The sequence below is a fragment of the Sorex fumeus genome, unplaced genomic scaffold (genome assembly GCF_029834395.1).
Source record: "Sorex fumeus unplaced genomic scaffold, SorFum_2.1 ptg000098l, whole genome shotgun sequence".
Taxonomy (NCBI): domain Eukaryota; kingdom Metazoa; phylum Chordata; class Mammalia; order Eulipotyphla; family Soricidae; genus Sorex; species Sorex fumeus.
In genome coordinates this window covers 48,970,104-48,992,543 of record NW_026606155.1, presented here as the reverse complement: position 1 = coordinate 48,992,543, position 22,440 = coordinate 48,970,104, and positions in this window count along the sequence as shown.

Below are 22,440 nucleotides of genomic sequence, written 5' to 3'. Positions count from 1 at the left end.
TTTCAGGCTCTTCCCCTTGACAATGCCATAGTATTGTGCTCTTCTCTAGTTAGAAAGCCCAAGTTGGAGGGGGCAGATTTGGAGATAAGCTATAAAATCAATTCTACAAAGGCAAGCAGCATGCCTCCCCATTCTGGGGGTGGCCTGCATCTCCACTAAGACGTGCACTTGAGTTTCCCTGCCTCTGGAGAAGCTCTCTCTGTCCCTCTGTCTCTGTCTCTGTCTCTGTCTCTCTTTCTCTCTCTCTCTCTCTCTCTCTCTCTCTCTCTCTCTCTCTCTCTCTCTCTCTCTCTCTCTCTCTCTCTCTTCCTTCTAAACAATCTCTAAATAAAATCGTTTTTACTTCAAATAAATAAGTACAAAGAACCTTCCATGCTGAAGACAGTCAGAGGAAGTATTGTCTATGGAAGAATAGTCAGAGGATGTATTATTTCTGTCTTTGGAAAAAGAAAAGAAGTCAAAAGTTAAGGAATATGAATACCTCTAGAACCTAGAAAAGGCATATATGAAAATTTGCCCCAGGATCCTCCCAACTATTTGATTTTAACTTTGGGAAAGACTTTTAAAACAGGATATCTAAAATGGTTATAATTTCATGTTCTTTTAAGGCACTAATTGTGGTGATTTATAGGCTGATAGTTAAATGGTCAACTATTAGCCAGCTATCAGTCAGGTGAAAATTTGTTATTAAATTTGAGGCTCCCTTCTTTTCCTCTCTGGTATTACCTTGTGTCTTCTCCTTGCTCTCCACAGGTTATTTTTCCCCAACTCCAGTCCCGTTTTATTCATAAGTCACTTAGATAAGATTTTTCATTGACACAATATATATTTTGAATAACACAAAGACCTGTTGCTCAAACAAAAGTTATAAAAATAGGCCATTTCAAACCTTGTTATTCCCATTATCCATTAACAAATTCTAATTAGTTATCTGTTTTTGTTTTGTCTCTATATTCTTCAAGCAGTTGACTTTTCATATCAAAATATATTTGTGGACACCATTTATGGTTGTTTGTTATGTATATTTTAACCATAATATTTGACTATTATTAAAATATATCACCTCATTCTGTTACTATAAAATATTTTTATAAATTTTCTTTAAAATATAAATAATTCAGGGGGCTGGAGCAATAGCACAGCAGGAAGGGAGTTTGTCTTGCACGCGTCTGACCCAGGTTCGATTTCCAGCATCCATATGGTCCCCGGAGCACCACCAGGAGAAATTCCTGAGTGCAGAGCCAGGAGAAATCCCTGTGCATTGCCGGGTGTGGCCCAAACACACACACACATGCACACACACACACACAAAATACATATATATATAAATATTCATTCAACAATTTTTTATACAGTTTGGTATTAGATCTGTTTCACATTGTCTTTAGTCTTACATTTTATTATACTAATATTGGCTTAATGAAACACCCACAGTTGATTTATTTTCACTTATTCATTTAAACTTATTATAAAAGCTTGAATTAATTTTTCAAAACATTAACTTCTATAAGATATGGATTATTATTTCTATTTTAATATAATATCACATAAGTTAGACAAGTTAAATTTATAATATTCTTTAAAGTCGTTGAAAGGAAAACCTTCATTTAAGCTATTGATACCTCAATATAATTCTACTAAATTTTCCAGAAAGATTTTATTTTCCTTAATGAAACCTTTTTAAAGTATCATTCAGGGCTGTTAATTAGAACATACTTGACTGTGTATAAATTAATAGTGATATCATCTTTTATTTCCCCATCAAGGATTGAAGTTTCCACATATATTCATATGTCTGCCTTTTAAAATTTTTTTTATTTTTTCTAAATTTTTCTTTCATATTTAAATTAGTTCTAGACTAATTTAATAACCATGTTAAATCAAGCTCAAAGTTTTTATTTTGTTTCCTTATTTTTGCTTGCTTGTTGAATTCACTTGATTAGATGATGATAGGTATTACTTCTAAAGATTCATTGCTGGAGGGAATGCCAACTGATCCAGACATTTTGGAAAACAGTATGGTCATTCCTCAAAAAACTAGAAATTGAGCTCCCATTTGGCCCAGCAATATAACTTCTGGGAATATACCCTGGGAGTCTAAAATCATACAGCAGAAGCACCATCTGCACTTCTGTGTTCATTGCAGCACTATTCACCATAGCCAGAATCTGGAAACAACCTGAATGCCTAAGAACAGATGAATGGATAAAGATGTATATGTAGTGTGGATCATCTACTCAATGAAATACTACACAGTTGTTAGGAAAAATGAGGTCATGAAATTTGACTATAAATGGATGGACATGGAGAGTATCATGCTGAGTGAAATGAGTCCGAGGGAGATGGACAGATAGAATGACTGCATTTATCTGTGGGATATAAAATAGAAAAAGAAAAAAGTAGAAAAACCAAACAGTGTAAAACTAATATACAGGGCCAGAGAACACGGGTCAGGAGACCAGTCAATGGTTGGAAATTACCACAAGGGTATGGGGGGTGTAGGGTTGTCAAGATAGAGTAAGGTACTCTATGACAACATTAGTTGGAAATGATCACTCTGGACAAGATTTGAGTGTGGAAAGTAATTAAAGGGATATGCATGATAACCTTTCAGCATTGTATTACAAACCAAAATGCCTAAAATGAAAGAGAGGAAGAGAGTGAAGAGAGGTGCTTGTCATAGAGGCAGGAGGGACTGGCGGGTGGTTTGGAAGGATAGAGGGAAATTGGGAACATTGGTGCTGGGAAATGGCACTGGTGGAGGGATGGGTCTTGGAACATTGTGTGACTGAAACCCAATCATAAACAGCTTTGGAATGCTCTATCTCACAGTGATTCAATTAAAAAATTAAAGATTAAAAAAATTAAAGATTAAAAATTTTTAAAAAAATACAGGAAGTAGACTTTTAAGAAAGGCACATTAAGGCAACTACTGTCTGATTTTATATTCCTAAAAATATTAATTAGAGAGATTATTAATCAGATAATTAATCATTAGACAGATATTTAGAATTGCTTAATTAATTTAGTTTTAGTTATTTTCATTTCACTATTTTTAATAGGGACCACCCCAGTGAAGCTGGGTAGTGGGGTGGGAGAGAGTCTCTCTGGGACACTCCCACTGCTTAAGCAGCGTGGGGATGATGGTGTACTGCTGACTGCAGTAGTACAGTGTGGGTTGGTAGGATGTGCTACTGTAGTGCCAGGGATCAAATTCCTGGCTCTGAACTTAGGACTTATTCCTAGTGGTGCTTGGGGAAACCTATGAGATGCCAGGGATTGAGCTCCAGTTTGTCCTCTGCAAGACTTGTGCTCAAGCCCAGCTCTTCAAGATAGTTATGGATTAAGTAATTAGAAATATTTTATGTATTTGCAGTTTGCATTTCTAACAAAATGATAAAAAATTTTGTTAAATTCAGGTGTAAACATGTTACATTTAAGATAGTGAACATCTTAAATGCAACATGTTCTAAAGTAAAATACTTGAAATCTTTTAAGCACCTCCTCACCATTTTCTTTGTCAACTTGGATGAAGTCCTTGGAAACATTTGTTTCATTCTTAGTCCACATTCTACAGATCCAATTATGTGCCAACTGTTGGAACATAGAGAGTTGTCTTTTGTGTATTCCTCTCTATGCACTCTAAACTTTTCATTTTACTTACTATCGGTCTCCTCATTTAGAGATTACTACAGAAGTTCCATGTCCCTCTAATCTTTAGTACATTCTAGTTATATGACGGATTTTATGTTTATTTTTTACTACCTATGCTTAAAAGTGTTTTACTAATTTTTAATTTTGTTTAAACTCCTCTGCCTAGGATCACTCAATGTTTATACATTTAGCATCAATGAAGAAAGACAAAATAAATGAAACTATATACAATTAAAAACCTTCACATAGCAAAAGAAAATTTTGATGCAACTAAAGGTCAAGCTATTGAACAGAAGAAAATATTTTCAAAACATTTGTCAATAATGGTTTACTATTAAAATATACTTCAAAACTCATAAAACTGAAAAATGAGAAAATCTGACTTATATAGGTAAGATAGAAGTTTAAAAGATAGCTCAAATAGAAGAGTTTAGGGGCCAGAGTGATAGTACAGCATTTGTCTTACAAGTAGCAAATCAGTGTTTAATCTCTACCACACCAAATGGTCCCCTGGACCCTCAAGGAGTCACCCCAAAATACAAAGCAGAAAGTCCCAAGCATCATCAGGTGTGACTCAAATCCTCCTCACTCATGTCCCCCCAAAAGGACTGAAGCTCATATTTTGCATGAAGGGGCATTCTATATTCTGTTTCTAGCAGAGCACTGTGTGGTTCCCCAAGCACTCATAGCAGAGGTTCCCAAGCATCACTGGGTATGGTCCCCCAAAACTACAAAAGAACTATAAACTGTAGTTTATAGAAGTATAAACTTTTGTTCAAAGAAGATATTAAAATGGCCAGCATGTATATGAATAGATATTCAATGCCATTAATCATTAGGGAAAGAAAAGCAAGTAAAATCAATGAGATGTTAGTGTATATTATTTAAAATGTCTATCATCAAGAAGATAAAAGCTAAATCTTCGATAGCTAAACCTAAAATGGCACCATATTGCAATAAGTGTATCAAATCAATATATTATGCACCTAAATTTAGTGTTATATGTAAATTGTTTTTCTTTTCAGGGGACATTACTGGTACATACAGACATTTCTACTTTTTTTGGCAGGGAAGGTATACAGAGCAATACTCAGGGTTTACGCCTGGTACTGTACTCAGGGATGATTCCTGGTTCTGTGCTCAGGAATCACTCCTGATAGGAGCATTGGGGACGTTATGTGGTGCCAAATGTCAAACCCAGGCCAGCCAAATGCAAGGCAAGTGCCCTACCCACTGTACCAGCTCTCTTGCTTAGTTCTCCATTTTTGTGTTTTTTTTTTCTAGACCACTACAATAGGTGATCAATAAATGTCAAATACACTTCGAGAGACTAAAAAACTGCTCCTCTTTTACATCATTCCTAAAAGTCACACCACCATCTCTAAATTCTTCTTATATTGAGAACAATGTCATGGAATTATTTGATATATGAAATACACAATTACAATGGAAATGTTTCCTCCCTGGGTAGGAAACTGAAGCACTTTTCGTGTAATAAATCTAGCTTACAGCAGCATTTCATTAGCCCTATGCTGCATATAAGAAGAGCCCAGAGATTCTCTTTAAAAATAAAAAGTATATTATAAAGAAGAGTATGCCAATCAGAAATGGAGATTGTTATGCTCTCTCTGCTATACATGGAAAACATTTAATCTTCAGTCCATGAATTGCACAGAAATATAATTCACCCAAAATGGTAGACAATGTGTCAGAATTACCTTGCTTGGGTGCTTACAAGAAATAGAAAGAGAGAATTTTAAAGCATCCATAAGAAAATCCTGGGTACACAGTCTGGAGTGTGTGCAGATTATGACAAACTCATGACCACTTCATAAATACCACATTTGTATGCCACATGTCAATTGTGGCACAGGAGTTAGAAGACAGTTCATTGAATATGCATCCATGATTTTCTTTTTTCCAGTCGAGGTTCTAAAGTGTGACGAGTGTAGTTTGTACATAAGTCAACTTTATTTTTACTGGAAAAGTTGGTAATAAAGATCTGGAAGATAAATTAGATCCCAGCTAAGTAATCTCATGGAACAAAGATGGACTCTGGTATAGGAATTTTAATACATCAGAAAAACTTGCAGATGGATGAACTTAAAACTGCAAACAACAACCGAAGTGAGGCAGATTAAACTCATTTTATACCTACCAGCTCTCAAGAAGATTTACCACACAGACATCTTTTTGAGTAAATTACTGCAAGTTATACAGCATAATAAGAGAGTAAATCAAGAGGAGAAAAAGGGAAGGATTTAGGAAGCAGTGTATCCTTGCCTAAAGTCTAGTGAATAAAAGTTTCAGAGCATAGTATTATATAGGAGAGTAGTTTTTGATCTGTGCACTGGTAACAGTAAAATAAATGTTTTGTGAATAACTATAGGAGAAATTTTTAAATGATTTTATAGTAAGAATGAGTGTACACAAAAATTTATGTTAGTACTGCTATATAGCTTGGTGTGCCACGTGTTTAGTGATAAAACTTTGTAGATGGAAGCAATTTCTATGGACTGTCACTGATTTCTGGACCAGCAGTTGTAACTCACTGATAGGAATAATGAAATTTTCTTGATTACTATTATCATTAGTTCATATAGAGTACCCATTACATACAGACACAATGACAGAAAGTAAGTAGTCTTTTTTTATTAGGTTATTTATTTATTTATTTCGCTTTGTGGGTCACACCCGGCGATGCACAGGGGTTACTCCTGGCTCATGCACTCCTGGTAGTGCTTAGGGGACCATATGGGATGCTGGGAATTGAACCCCAGTTGGCAGTGTAGAAGGCAAACGCCCTACCTCTGTGCTACCACTCCAGGCTCAAAAGTAAGTAGTCTTGAGGGTAAGATGCTTGTTCAAGAAAACAATTAGTGAGTACTAGTGTGCCTACCAGTCCAGACAATCTGACTTCTAAAACAACAGTTTTATCTGTTATGGTTCAATGTTGCTACATTAGTCATTTGTTCAATCCAGCAGGTGACAAATTATTTAAATTCCTTGGAAGTCACCTGGAGTAAATAATTACCCCAAGATAAGGAATAAAAATAGTTATCTGAATCTAGCATTAAGTGCATATTGTATAACTCTGCTTAGGGTACCAAAGGAAATCATCATTTCAAAATAATTTGCCTGCCTAATTGCTTTCTGTGGAAAAAGTTATCTGCGGAAAAGTTTTCTTTTTCTTTTCTTCAGTTTGCTTCACTTTGCTTCACTTTGCTTCAGTTCTCCCCACTCCCTTTCCCTTTGTTGCTGCTGTTGCAATGACCAGAGATTGTACCTGTAGCTACAGATTTCATGCATGGAGTTTTGGTGTTCACTGGGGGAGGGCAAACGTTTTTAGTTGTAGTCACACATTCTGATTGTACTCCCTATGAGTCCCTGAAGTGCTCACACAAAAATTGGTAAGAGGACACACTTCTGGCCACAGTACTCACACACAATTGGTTACAGTGGCCTGAAGTTGTACATTCTATTGTAGCAATGGAGTCTAGACAGCAGAGCCATCCATACTCTGCTTGGCACCTCCAGTGACCCTGGAAATTCAGTTCAAAACCTCATTTTTATAAGGCTAAGCACTTCAGTCACTGAGCCATCCCCAAGATCAAAAATACTTTTCATTGCAGATCAGGCAGAATCTTTGCTTCAGTGCTTGAAGTTTTAACATTGAACAGCTTTCAAGTCTAATCTGTGGGACTGCAAAATGAATTTTTTTTATTACCTAACCAGTAAATGAACTCATTTGTGTGCATTCAAGGGAAGAGCTAATAAATTCTTGTAGTATATGAATAAAAACACAACCTATAATGAAAGAATTACTGAGTGTTTATTTTTAATTATTTTGATTTGGAGACAATACCCACAGTGCTCAGGGCATACTTCTTATGCTCTGCTCAGGGGATCACTCTTAGTGGTGCTTGGGGACTAGGTTCAGTTCTGGGGATCGAATCAGGGTGAGTTGCATGCAAAGCAAGTACCTTAACCTCTGCACAATCTTTCCAGCCATGAAACAATTTTTAAATTAATTTGATAAAAAGCTATAGCTAAATAGTGTGAATCTTTTTTTACTTTGCTATACTTGATCTTAATTTGAAAGTTATCCTTATGAGAAAGTTTGATTTTGTAAAATTTATTCATAACCTAATTTAGTTTGCAAATAAAATTAAGGGACATATGCAAATCCTTCTAGTAGAGTATTGATGGTAAATAATTAAGAATGAGTAGCTAAAAATTGTGACAAGAATTAAAATTAAAATAGAAAAATTTTTAATAAGTATGATGTGTAACAAAACCTTTTTATGTCAGGGCTTTTAATTCTTGGTCCCATAACACAGCTCAAACTATCATAATTATAAATATGTCATCATCAGAACTAGAGTATCCCAGAGACTACATAAAATCAGAATTAGAAGTACTATGGAGAAGACATCTCTGAAATTCCCAAGTACTGATTGTGGTACAGGGACAAGTTAAGGAACATTTTGAATAAATACTTGTTTTTTATTGATATTCCTTTAACAGCAATAGATTTTCTTCCCAAATATTAAAAGAATGACTTGAGGTGGCGAAGAGTGTATACCCTCACAAACACATAACAAGAAGCAAACATAATTTCCTTATGAGAAATTATAAGTAATTATAAGCTAACTTAAAACTAAGGAAAGTTTTAGATTGGCCCACATACCTATACATTAACCCATTACTGTGACTGTGGTCTAACGAATTAATATTGACTATTTTGACTCAAGTGTATTGACAGTTTATTTTTGTTGTATAATTCCACTTGCAGCCACAGTAAATTAAATTTAGTCTTAATCTGGAACTATCCCATCTCAAACTAATTTTAATTTTTTTTCTTTTCTACCTTTATTCTGAGGACCTTCCATAAAACTATAGGAGTCCATATTCAAAGTTCTGGAGAGGTAGAGTTCTTCCACCAATATAGAATTTAATCCCGTGAATAAATGTTCTAAGCATTATCAGTTAATTTATCACTTGATCACTTGACTTCCCATTAATCGTCGATTTGCTCGAGTGGGCACCAGTAACGTCTCCATTTGTCCCTGTCACATGCTAGTGTAGCCCAATGGCGTCTGTTCACTCTAGGAACATGAAGAGCCTCAAACCGATCGTTTATGATCTTGAGGAAGAAGTCTGACCATCTGGTAGGTGGGCAGCCACGTGGTCTTTTGATGTCCCGTGGAATCCAGTTGGTAACAGCTCTAGTCCAGCAGTTATCTTTGGGAGACCCGAATAGCGTTCTCATCCTGTTTTCGTAGGGCCCAGGTCTCTGAGGCATATGTTAATGCAGGAAGAACAGTGGAATCAAAGAGATGTACCCGAAGCCGAAGGTTCTTCATCCTCTTAGCTAAGTTCTTTGACGTTCCTGAAGGCGTTCCAAGCCGCTCTCTTCCTCCTGTGCAGCTCGGGTGCCAGGTCATTTGTCATGTTGACTTCTCAACCTAGGTACACATAGCTGTTGCATTCGGAGATGGTCATTCTGTTGAGAGCGAATGGGGCATCAGGAACGAGCCTGTTTCTCATAAACATTGTCTTCGTAAGATTCAGCTGTAGTCCCACCTTTCCACACTCACGATCGAAGTCAGCCAGCATTTGTGCCGCTTGGCTGATGTTTGGTGTTATTAAAACAATGTCATCAGCAAAGCGGAGGTGGTGTAGTTGCCAACCATCTATCTTCACTCCCATTCCTTCCCATTCCAGTCGTCGCATGATGTTCTCAAGGGTGGCACTGAAGAGTTTCAGTGAAATGGTATCACCCTGCTGAACCCCTTTCTTGACATCAATGATTACTTCTTTGTAGAATGGTGAAATCCTGGTAGTGAATCCGTAATACAGCTCACGGAGGATCTTGCTGTACTGAGCTTGAATGCCCTGATTGGCTAGGGCTTCAATGACCACTTCCGTCTCAACAGAATCAAAGGCCTTCTTTAAATCAATCAATCAGTTAATTAGAAGCTCCAATTTTCCACCATGTTAATGAGAATAACCAGTGTTATTTTGATTTTCCTTTTTCCATTGCTCTATTAAGAGTCTAAAGGTCTATAGGCTTTGGTGCTACTGTATTACTACATACCCTTTCTGGATTCATTCCCCCATTCTTACTTTATAGGTACCTTCCTACAAAAATTCTCCTAACCTATCCTTTATGTAACTTTATGCTTTCAAGAGGGGCTGGAGCAGTACCACAGCGGTAGGGCATTTGCCTTGCGAGCAGCTGGCCAGCTGAGCCAGTTTGATTCCTCTGCCCCTCTCGGAGAGCCGAGCAAGCTACTGAGAGTATCTCACCTGCATGGAAAAAACCTGGAAAGCTACCCGTGATGTATTCAATACGCCAAACACAGTAACAACAAGTCTCACAATGGAGACATTACTGGGCCCGCTCAAGCAAATCGATGAAGAACGGGAGGACAGTGCTACAGTGCTATACTTTCAAGGAATCAATAAATAATATTACTATCACTTGATAAATTATTTTATACAGGAAATTAGTTGATGCATGTTTCACATGCATATCAAATCAATAAAATTTCAAAATACACTCAAGGTTCAATCATATCTTACTGTCTTCAGTTCCAACAATGTGGATTATTCTAGTGACACTGTAGTTAACCTCTCTGTTTTCTACCACTGCAGCCATAGCAACAATGAGGATGAGTCAAACATAACTCTCTACCACTCAACACGTAAACACCTTACACTGTGTTATTCATAGGAAAACCCAACTTTTTTTTTTAATTTTTATTACTGAAACACCATGAGGTACAGTTGTAGATTTACAAATTTTTGTCCTTGGGTTTCAATTTTACAATAATCAAACACCCATCCCTCCACCAGTGCCCATTTTCCACCACCACGGGTCCCAGTATCCCTCTCAACCCCTATCCTTCCATCCTACCCCTTCCATCCCACCCTGCCTCTGTAGCAGGGCATACCCTTTTGTTCTCTCTCTCCTTTTGGGTGTCGTGGTTTGCAAAAGAGGCATTGAGTGGTAATCATGTTTGATCTATAGTCTACTTTTAGCATGCTTCTCCCATCCTGGGAGGATCCTCCCAACACCCTTTATTTGGTGCCCCTTTCTCTATCTGAGCTCGCTTTTTCCCTAGAATGTGTGGCTGGCCTCCAAGCCATGGAGCAGAACTCCTGGTACTAATCTCAGCCACTAAAACCCAGCTTCTTATTATGAAATACAAATCTAATAGAAATATTTCCTTCTATTTCTGTTACTTACTTCCCTTATTTTAGTCTTACTGATCTGTTTGAATAAACCAAGCTCATTGCCCCAGATATTCAAGAAAATAAATATTTCACCTGTTTTACAAGTAAGGTAGTTTTAATTGAACAAAACTTACTTAGATCAATGCAAGTAGAAAAAGAAGAAATGTGTGTTCAAAAGAAAACAAGAGTGAAAGAGCAAGGAAGCAATTGAAGAAACAGAAACAAGTAAGATATGTATTCAAGGGAGAACACAGTCTTGAAGAGCAAGCCCAAAAATTCATTTTATATATCTGATCACTCAAGGCACTTTTAGCAGAGAAAGTTTTCTTGAATATTATATACAACCATCTCCCATTTTTCCTTAACCTCTTTAGTAAATGTTATTGTACTTTTTGCTTGACATAAATATTGATTTGTCCTTCTCTTGTCCTTCTCTCTACAAAATGCAAGTATTGTGGGGGGATGAAATAGTCTGACTTGTTTATTTCAGTAATTGCAAGGCCTATAGAAGGCTCAACATGTAGAAGGCTCCCAGCTTATATTTGTGACGATGACAAATATAAGCTGATGTATGAAGATGACAGTTTCAATTCAGTCCACATCATTGTGTTTGAAATATACTAGAGAGAAGCGATTCTTCTAAATGGAATGTGAAACATAAGTGACTTGGGCAATCAATGGAAAAAAGCACCATCCTGCTATGGTATACATTATAGCCTTTTACTTTTTTCTAGAATCAACTTACAAATTTGACTTCCGTTTCTGGCATGTACTTGTGCAGACATGAAATGTGCCAGCGCACGAGAGTTCATGTGTGTATGTGCGTGCTTACACACACACACACACACACACACACACACACACACACAACACAAACACAGTGTCAATAAAGGAAAAGAAGTGAGGATCATATGGAATACAATTTAAACTTAAAATGGTAAAAAAAATTTTTTCTGGACTGAAATAAATAGTGTATTATCTAGTATGTTGAAGAACAACATAAGAAACATAATTAGTACAGCATATTTGATGTAATTTATTGTGCACTAGATCAAATATATAGAAAAAATGCAATGTTTTCAAGTAATTTTATTTCTGAAAGTTTTTTTTACTATTTTTAAACAAATGTATGCTTATAACTTTTCTGAATTAAAGATTGATGATTGATAGAAAGTTATTAAGAAAGAAACCAAGTGGTAAATGACAACTGAATATCCTGAAAAACTATTATAGTGTAACAAATTGTAATTTTAAAAATAAATCTTCTTTTAGAATATTTCTACATTTCCTACATCAAAATTTGGCAGCCAAGCCATTGGATCATAATGAAGACTGGATTAAAATCCATCCATCTTTTTTATTGCAATTCTACAGTGTTTCTCAAATCAAGCAAAATTTAATAAATCTTTACAGGACTTAATAAAAGAACAGAAGATTTATATTTCTAATAAAAAATTTACTCAGTTCCAATGGTTTTATTTAATTTTCTTCCATATGTCTTTTTATCACCTATTAGATATGTTTGTTACTCAAAATGTAAAGGATAGAAATCACTTCTAAAATAATTTTTATAGAAAAACATATAGGTTTCTCAAATTGTCCATATGTTTGTCCTTTAAAATGTAGATTTGAAAGTAGTTTACACAATCACAGTACATCAAGAGAAGGTTTTGATCTCTGAATTTCAAACTAATTTTGATTTTTTTATAACTTGAAAAGTTTTTCGTTCAAAGTATAATTCTCTATGCATTTCCAAAAAGTATTTGAAACTAGTTTCTCTAACTAAATACAAGCCTTACCTTTTTTTTTCTTTTAGTAGCAAAGAGACTACTTACCATTGAATATTTTATAGCATGTCAAATTAGCTATAATCCTATCCTTGCAGAAAAATAAGTATAAATCTCATTTAAAAGCTCTTTTGAGTATTTGTAGCTCATCAATTAAAAATTATGGCAATTAAAAAAGAATCTGTAAGGTTAACTATTTACTGGTAATTGGAATATGCCAACTCTGAAGATAATTATGTGAGGATTTGAATAATGGATTTGGCTTTGTTTCTTAAAGATACTATTAGATGACTGTGGTAATAGTAATATCTTGTGACTTCAAGAATCCTGAGAGGTTCTGAAAATGATGTAAGCATAAAATACATAGAAGTCAGCACTAACCAAACATCTGGAAGACACATGAGTCTTTTATTCCAGCATTTGTGCAATAACTACCTATCTCAGAGCAGAAAATGTTTATTCTAATCTCTGTCCTATTAAACTAGTTATATGACCTTTAGAAAAATCATAATTCTTTTTTATTCTTGTAATATACTGAGGATCTTTACAAAAATCTTCGTTCAGGATTAATATTGTCATTTGTAAAACATATACAATGTAGGTATCACATATGCCATATATATAAGCGGCATATGTGATACCTACTGTTGCAGGTGACTTGGGAGCAAGGGACATAATCTAAAAAAAAAAAAAAAAAGTTCCCACCTCTGGCTGGACTGACCTCAGCCACTGGGGAAAATGCTTGGTGAGAGTTAGGAACAGTAAAGCCTATACAAGCACCTTCATAGTAGAGACACTCACATCCCACCAGCCCCAGGAGGTAGCTTTCAAGATCCTCCTGAAGCCCCCTTAGTCTGCATGGTACAGGAACAAGTTCCCTCCAGTGAGAGCATGAGAAGTGAACAATTCAGGCTGGAGTGAGAAATGCTCTTTGCAGAAAAATAAAAGCCAATCCTAACTTAGAAGGACGTGTTCCAGGAAAAAAGTTTTGTAAGGAAACAAAATAGTGAAGCAAAATAGTTTTAAAAAAATTAGAAAGATATCAGGAAAGAAGAAGAGAGATATGTTCAAGAGAAATATGGGCTCCTTCAGAAAGGAAAATGGAGAGACCAACTTTTGGGAAAAAATTCTATACAGTATTTCCAAATTGTTTTGCCCTAGAGTTCTCTGCAGACATGAAAGCTTATCTGAACATTGTCTAAGGGACAGCAATAGACTCTTGGTGGTCCTTTAGTATTCTAATGATAATCTTTAGATTTTTCTATAGTTTCTATTCTGAGGAGTTTCACCCTTCATTGGGTGGTACCTCAGTTTCTGCATCTGCGTGATGCCTCAGTATCTCTATAGCTTCAAAGTGCTCATAATTTACATCTTAAAAGGATGTGGTCTGCATACCTTTGAGCCTACTCAGGGCTAGGCAATTTCCTCTTAGCTTTATTGTTTTCAGAAAAACTCATTACCAGAATTCACTACATGTCTATTGGGGGCGGGGGAGCCTCACTGTCTGTCACTGTCCTCCCATTGTTCATCAATTTGCTCAAGCCAATAACTTCTCCACTGTGAGACTTGTTGTTACTGTTTTTGGTATATTGAATACACCAGAGCTTGCCAGGCTCTGCCTTGAGGGCATGATACTCTTGGTAGCTTGCCAGGCTTTCCGAGAGGGATAGACGAATTGAACCCGGGTCTGCCATGTGCAAGGCAAACACCCTACGCTCTGTGCTATCTCTCAAGCCCTCTCATACATCAAATTAAATGCACAGTATTATTATTATAAAAGCTTTACACATATTCTAAATTTAAATTGTTGTAGGATACTTGGTGTTTGGCAAAATATTGACACTTGTAATAAGACTTTGTATCAAAAATGAAACTATTAGGACATAATATATATTAAATAAAAATGAATACTCTCATCCTATTTTTAATATCTATATATTTATTATTTATTATTATTATTGCAGACAGTGAGATACAGAGGTTCTAATAATGTATACTGGAGTAAAAACATTGTATAGAACTTAAACCAGCCCAAAAGCATTTTAAACACTTAGCCCACCTCGGGAGCCCAACCTAGAAAAACTTTAAGATGCAGAATTCCAGGCTCAGAGCATAGCTGGACTCTCTGAGAGGAAGACTCCATTTCTGCAACCGAAAGTAATGATAAAAATATCAAAAGAAGACTAATAAACTGCTCCAAGCCCGCCCCTGACAACCCACCCTAACAGCTGACTTTGAAGAGCATTTTGGGAAATGATATACAAATTAAGCTGACAGAGGTAAAGTTACACATTTGTTTACATCTCTGGGATGTATACTTTTTTATTTTAAGGCTCATTTCCCAATTCAAGTGAGGTGGCCCACATATCCCTGCTTGCTTTTCTCCACTCTGGAGAAGGGGTGTACTTGCCTGAGCACTTACCTCTTTTTCTCCATTTCACAAATCACAAATCATCCTGTTATTCGTCGATTGCCTCGAGCAGGCCACAGTAATGTCTCCTTCATCCTAGCCCTGAAGTTATATTCAAGGCTCTTTAGGAGAATGAGACCCATCATTGTCACTGGTATTTGGTATATTGGGTACGCCACAGGGAGTTTGCCAGACTCTGCCGTGTGGGCAGACTACATTCGGTAGCCTGCCAGTTTGTCAAAAGTAGGAATGAGATAATAAGATGTCATAATAAGATGTCGCGCTACCGCATTTGCTGAGGTTCCGGGAGCTGGATTTTATAGTCTCTGAGTCTTGGCCGTTGATGGGATTACACAGCGCCAGGGGGCCAGTTGGTGGGTGTGACCCCCGCCTACTGGAATTTGGAGGATCTGGGTGGAGGATGCTCGGCCCCAATCTGAGTAGGCTTGGAGATCTCGGTCCCGGAACCCGCATGGCTTTGTCCCTCTGCCAGTACCTTCATGTGCGGAGAGTGGTCTCAGCATGGTGGTGACTGGTCCTGGAGGTCTTCAGCTGCCAGAGCCCTGTTCGGGGTGGGGAGGAAAGCTCAACCCGCTCCCCTCCTCGGGGGCCCCAGCGAGGACAGCCAGGCGCGGGGGCAGGAGACTGCACTGTTCTCTTCTGGGAGCTGGTTTTTATAGTCTCTGAGTCTTGGCCATTGATGGGATTCTCCATTTATTTCCCGAATAAACTTATCCTACTTCACTATTTATTTCCTCCTCAATTTTATTTTTCTGTGACGGAAAGATGAAGGACCTGGAAAGGTTGGAGAAGATTTAGGACTGACCTTCTTTTCTTAGTAAGAGCAATTCCTCATACCTGCCTGGGTTTCACTGCTCCCTGAGAAATCTAATGGCAAGGGTCATGTCCTAGGACAGGAAGAACAAGTGGAGTGAGAGACATAAATTGAGAACCACCTCATGGGGCTGTGCCTTACTTGTCACAGACTCTCATCAGTCCTAGATTTCTCCCAGGAACTTCCCTGGGTGATCAAGGTGGGTATGAAGGATAGAGATAGACACCCCTCTTCAGGCTGTTGCCTCTCTTCTCCCCATGCACACAGCCACCAGAGAACACAATTTTTCTCTGGTGGGAGGCACATCTCCCGCCTGTATATATATATATATATATATATATATATATATGATGAAAAGGCATGTAAATAGCAAAACTGCATGTAAATCTAAAGTACTTGGGTTACGTGATATCTTGTTCCTATAGTAACTGTGTTTTCTTAGAATTAAAGCAACTTTTTGACTTAGATATATATCTTTTTGTTTGTGCACACTAGTAAAAGAATCTTTTGAGGGGTATAATTTCCTTGATATTTATATCTGTTTTTTTAAAGAAAAATTTAAGCCAGAGTATATCTATAAATATAGCCATCCCTTTCTTTTATTACCACACTCTCTATTGCCCATAAATAGGACCCAATTGTGGGTAGAACTATAATGTTTAGATTTGTCTATATCAGTATCATTAATAAAGTTTTCTAGCATATATAAAAAAACATTTCCAACACTATATCACTGGGCTCAGATGATCAATATTTATGAAAAGAAAAAGCATAAGAAAAAATAGTTACAGCAAAAGAAAATTACACACCTTTCATCTTCATGTTTATTCCCTAGTATAATGGAGGACAAATGAAGTCAGAGCAAATAACTTGAAAGAATTGTTTAAGTAAAACATGCCTTCTATAATATATAAGAGTTCTCACACATATATAAACTTCAATCATCATACATTAGCCAAACTTAATCATTTGAAAAATTATCATTTCTTTCTATGTTGTATCACATTAAATGGGAAAAAAAACTTTATCAACAAAGGAATTTTCACCAGGAATTATTTTTTAAGCAGCAGTGGATAAAAAACAATCCTGCTCTACAGGACATACACCTATATGGGGAAAACAAACCATAAACCTAAGAATACCTAATCCTTAACATTTCCTTCAGCTTGACGAAAGGAAGACTCTGCTTCTGGATCTCCAACTTCCCTTGTATTCATTCAACCAATAATTTGGATGCCCTAACTACAGAGACTCTTTCCTCCCTCTTTTTAAGTGTTTACTTGAAGAAACTTATTCATGTAAATCCACCCCCCCTTAAGATATAAATCTCTTTGTACTAACAAAACCTTCAATTTACAGTGAAGGACTGGTTTGTAAAAGACCTGATAATATCTCTTCTAAGTGCAATCATCATAATAGAAGTAGCTCTTCTCTTCCAGCTTTAGGAAGAGAATGTAAGCCTATATTTAGTCAAGCTCCAAATTGTGAAATTACTTCTTGTTATGAAGATGTAAGAAAGTTTGTTTTTCTTTTGGTTAAATTGTATTCACAAACACAAATGACCTATGATCCTCTTCAAAGACTCTCCAGTTCCTTGCTTAGGCAGAATTGTTTAGGCAAAGTACAGTTTAGACTGTACTTTGACTGGTTTTCTCTGTTGCCATAGCCTTGAATAAAGTCTTACTTATTTAACTTTGCCCAGTGTAATTTTTGTTTCAACAAATCTTAATACTATTAGGGGGAGGAGATCAACATGATGTACCAAAGTACTAGCACTGTGAGTATTGCTGTGGGGAAGGATTCTCCTTTGCAATTTTGTAAGGGGTGGTCAATATACAAGCTTCAAGTAAAGAATGGCAGTTGAGCAAATACTTGACACCCTTGAAGGTGGGGAACAGTCATTATGTTAGGAGCCTTACAGGCACTTGTTTAATTCAAAGTCCCTGTGATGTAGATGAAGAACTGTGGCCTGTTTAGATATAGCAACAAAGTGACTAGGGCAGAAGAACTCAATTTTGAATCACAGCTGGCACATGGTTAATTGTAAGGTACCTAGGGACCCTGAGAAAAATTCCAGAGCTAAACTCTGCTAATTAGTAACTCTCCCTTTTCTGCCCCCTCCCTAGTAGAGCCTTAACTGTGAAGCCCTTCCTTATTGGGATGTAAATTCTGAAACCATTTGTTGATGTTTCCTTGCTGGGATGTAAATTCTGAAACCATTTTTGGGCCTTCCTTATCTGTTACCTCTGTTAGGAACTTTTCCCTTATCCACCTCAACCAGAATGCAGGAGCCATGAGCTGAGAATCAAAGGGAACAAAGAAGATAACCAAATGTTCAAGTTACCTGATGCCCACTAGCCACAATGCCTATGTACATAAATGCTGATCTTTGAATCTATAGGCTAAGGAGTGATGTACTAAAAAATGGATTGGTTAAGAAAGTATATGTTGTTACAAATCTATTGGCTATGAAATGCGTGGACTTTGCTGTAACGGCCAGTGAAGGCCTATATAAGATCCCCTTTGAAGAAGCCAGCTCAATAAAATACCTGCTTGTTGATTGCATTCCTGCATGGTCCTTGCTTGCGGTTGGAGAAACAGAGTCATGCCGTAACATAATGAAATAGGGGCTTGTAGACCTTCTGAAAAATTGGCAGGAAGGGTCATAAGTAAAGGTGGGTCATAAATAAGGGTCATCAGAGTGTTAAGGGGCTACTATCTAAGGGCTCCTAAGGGCCAGGGAGGAGGCAAGTTGTTCAAAGAAAATTCTTCAGTATTTTTTTTCTTTTTGGGTCACACCTGGCTATGCACAGGGGTTACTCCTGGCTCTGCACTCAGGAATTACTCCTGGTGGTGATCAGGGGACCATATGGGATGCTGGGACTCAAACCTGGGTCGGCCGCTTGCAAGGCAAAAACCCTACCCACTGTGCTATTGTTCCAGCCCCCTCTTCAGTAATTTTAAGAAATTTTCTTCACTGTATTTAAACTTTTATTTCATTTACATGTTTTAGTAGGGAAATTTTATTTTTAGCCCTGAGTCTTTCACAAAACTTCTTAAAATTAGATGTTACTAATTTATATTTGGAGTGGATTGGTTATGGCAAGATATTGGAAAAATAATGAATTATAAGAAGTATATCACACTCAGCTCCTGCTCACTAAATGGCAATAGTGCCTTTTTTTTAAAATGTAGGAGTACTACTATTTATTCAGCCACTTATTAGCTGATTTAATTGGGCATGAACTCCACCTTAATTTTATTTATTTATTTTCTTCTTATATTTATTTATTGAATCACTGTGGGAAAAGTTACAAAGCTTTCAGGTTTAAGTCTCGGTTATACAATGATCAAACACCTTTCCCTTCACCAGTACTCATTTTTCACTACCAAGAACCCCAATATACCCCCTCCCACCCCCCCAATGCCTGTGAGGCAGATGATTTCCACTTAACTCTTCTCTACATTGATTATATTCATTATTTTGACAAAAGACGCACCATTATTATTTAGAATTCCCCCCCTAACAATCAGAATTGCTGAAAAGGCATTGTGAAATACTTTGTTTTCTATAGCTGGTCATGAGAATCATCGTGATAGCAGCCACGCTATTTTGGATTTCTACAAGGAGCCAGAAAATTATGAGATTGGTTTCTGTGTGTCTGGTGTTATGGCCATGCGGGAGAGCCACTCATGGAGGGCAACTCATTACCTCGGTAGGGCTTGAAGGATGAGTACCACCCCCCCTTCCCATGAGAATGCAGTTGCCTTGTCACCGCCGGCTCATACCTAGCTTTCCTATAAGCTCTGAGGTGGCGGCAGCCTTGCTGCCAGGGGGTGGAGGGGAAGGCAGAAGGGAGAAACAACCTCTTTCCCTCCGAGGGAGGCATGGCACCTAGTTTAACGCATGGTCCGTTTACTTTTCTGCCACAAGCTGCTACGCTCTGGATTAAGTCCTTTTGCCTCTGGAGTTATGGCCCTGCCAGAGAGCCACTTGTGGGGGTGACTAGTGACCTCGGTAGGGCATGAAAGACGAGCATGTACTACGCCCCTTCCCATGAGACTGCAGTAGCCCCGTCACCACTGGCTCATACCTGGCTTTCCTATAAGCTCTGAGGCAGTGGCCACCTTGCTGCTGGGGCGGGGGATGGGGGAGGCGAGGTGGAAGGGAGCAACACCCTTTCCCTCCTGGGGAGGCATGGTGCCATAGTTTAATGCATGGTCCATTCACTTTTCTGCCATAAGCTGCCGGGCTCTGGATTAAGTCCTTTTGCCTCTAGAGCCATGACCTTGCCAGAGAGCCACTCGTGGGGTGCAACTCGTGACCTCGGTAGGATGTGAAGGACGAGCCAGTACCACCCCCCTTCCCGTGAGACTGCAGTTGCCCTGTTACTACCCACTCATACCTGGCTTTCCTATAAGCTCTGAGGCGGCAGCCACCTTGCTGCCAGGGGGCGAAATGGAGGAAGAGAGCAACACCCTTTTCCCCTCCTGGGGAAGCATGGCGCCATAGTTTAATGCATGGTTCATTCACTTTTCTGCTGCAAGCTGCCAGGCTCTGGATTAAGTCCCTTTGCCTCTGAAGCCATAGCCATGCCGGAGAGTCGCTCATGGGGTGCAACTCGTGACCTTGGTAGGGCATGAAGGACGAGCCGGTATCACCCCCCTTCCCATGAGACTGCAGTTGCCCTGTCACCGCCGGCTCATACCTGGCTTTCCTATAAGCTCTAAGGTGGTGGCCACCTTGTATTCAGTCCATATGCATTTCTGCCAAAAGCCGCTGGGTTTAGAGATTTGTTTCTGAGTCTTTGGGATCATGGCCGTTAATCAGCTTGATCAGGAGCCAGAGAGGCCGTTTCTAGGTGGTGACTCGGGGTCTTGTTGGAATAGGGAGAAAAGGGCCGGTTCCACCCCCATCTGATGAGGCCCTGTGTGTCTAGTCACTGCAGGCCCAAACCTGATTGTCCAGTGGCCTTTGGAGGATAGTGGTCACCAGGCCTCCAGGGGGAACAGGCCAAAGCACCAAACCTATTCCTACCTGTAGTGGCCCAGAGCCAGTAACCTACTGCAGGAACAGGACGCATTTCTGCCAAAAGCCTTTGGGTTCCAAGATTCATTTCTGAGTCTCTGGAATCATGGCCGTTAAGCAGTTCCATCAGGAACCAGAGAGGCTGTGCTTCCAATTATATAGCTGAGCTGGAGGTGGTTTGTGGGTGTGTCTTCCACATAACTAACTTTTGGCTGTTTACTTTCTTGGTAAACTTTGCCCCAAGATTTTGGGGTCTGGCCAAAGGCATAGCAGCAATTCCGGGGTATCTGAAAGTCTGATGGTGCCATCAGACTGCTGATGCACTCTCCTCACAATTACAGATTGACCTGCTGGCAGTACCATACCCCCGATAGTGCCTTTCTTAATTGTTTTTCACCTTAATTAATTATCACCTAAGAGAGTCTCACAATTCTCTGTATGTTCCCATTGTGACCATTTATTTAGACAAACACTATAGAGATCTTTTGTCCATAAGGAGGGAATTCAGCTAGTCATAGAAATGGTTGCTAGTTACTGAATATTTCTTGCTTTAAGAAAACATAGAATAGGGGTTTTCCACGTTGGACGAGCGCGCTGCGGCGGGCGGCGCGCGCCCCTTCCCGCCGCTCGCTCGGCCGCGGCCCCGGCCCCTGCCCGCCGCCGGGCTGCGCGCCCGCCCGCGCCGCTCCCCCCTCTCTGGGCACGCGCAGCTAGAAACAGCCCCGAGACAGCCGGTTTTCAACCCCTGAGCCACGTGGGACGGGCACAGAGGCCCAGCTCTGGGCAACAAAGCTGAACGGCTCCAATTCCAACAGGTACAGCCCGCCCCCAAGGGCCTGGGTTCCTCTCTGGGCACGCGCAGCTAGAAACAGCCCCGAGACAGCCGGTTTTCAACCCCTGAGCCGCGTGGGACGGGCACAGAGGCCCAGCTCTGGGCAACAAAGCTGAACGGCTCCAATTCCAAACAGGAGACATTCCCAACTCCTCGCCCAGTGCCAGGGACTCTTTCCGGAGCCGCGGCCGCTAACGCGGCCGCGAAATATTTTCCCACTACATATGCCATAGGAACCATATGCTAACTTCTTAGATGGAAACTTCTCTATTTTAGCTCAGCCACTAGAAATACAGTTGCCAATAACTCATAAGCCTATCTTAACTCACACTGCATATCAAGCAGAATAGTAACACTGAACGTGAAGGACTAAACCACACCTCTCACAATGGTAAAGCAACGCAAAAGCCCACCAAACATTCATATTGAAGAGTCTAGCCCAGATGACACCAACAGTACTGTAGTGTTAGACAACCTCTCTGACAAGGAATTCAGAAGGGAGCTACTTAGGATGCTTAGGGAATTAAAAGAAACAATGGAAAGCAATGCCAATAGAAGACAAGAGGATCTGAAGGCAGAAATGAGGAAAATGCAATCAGAAATGTCAGACCTGAAAAATCTCGTAGGCGAATTGAAAAGCTCAGTGGAAGG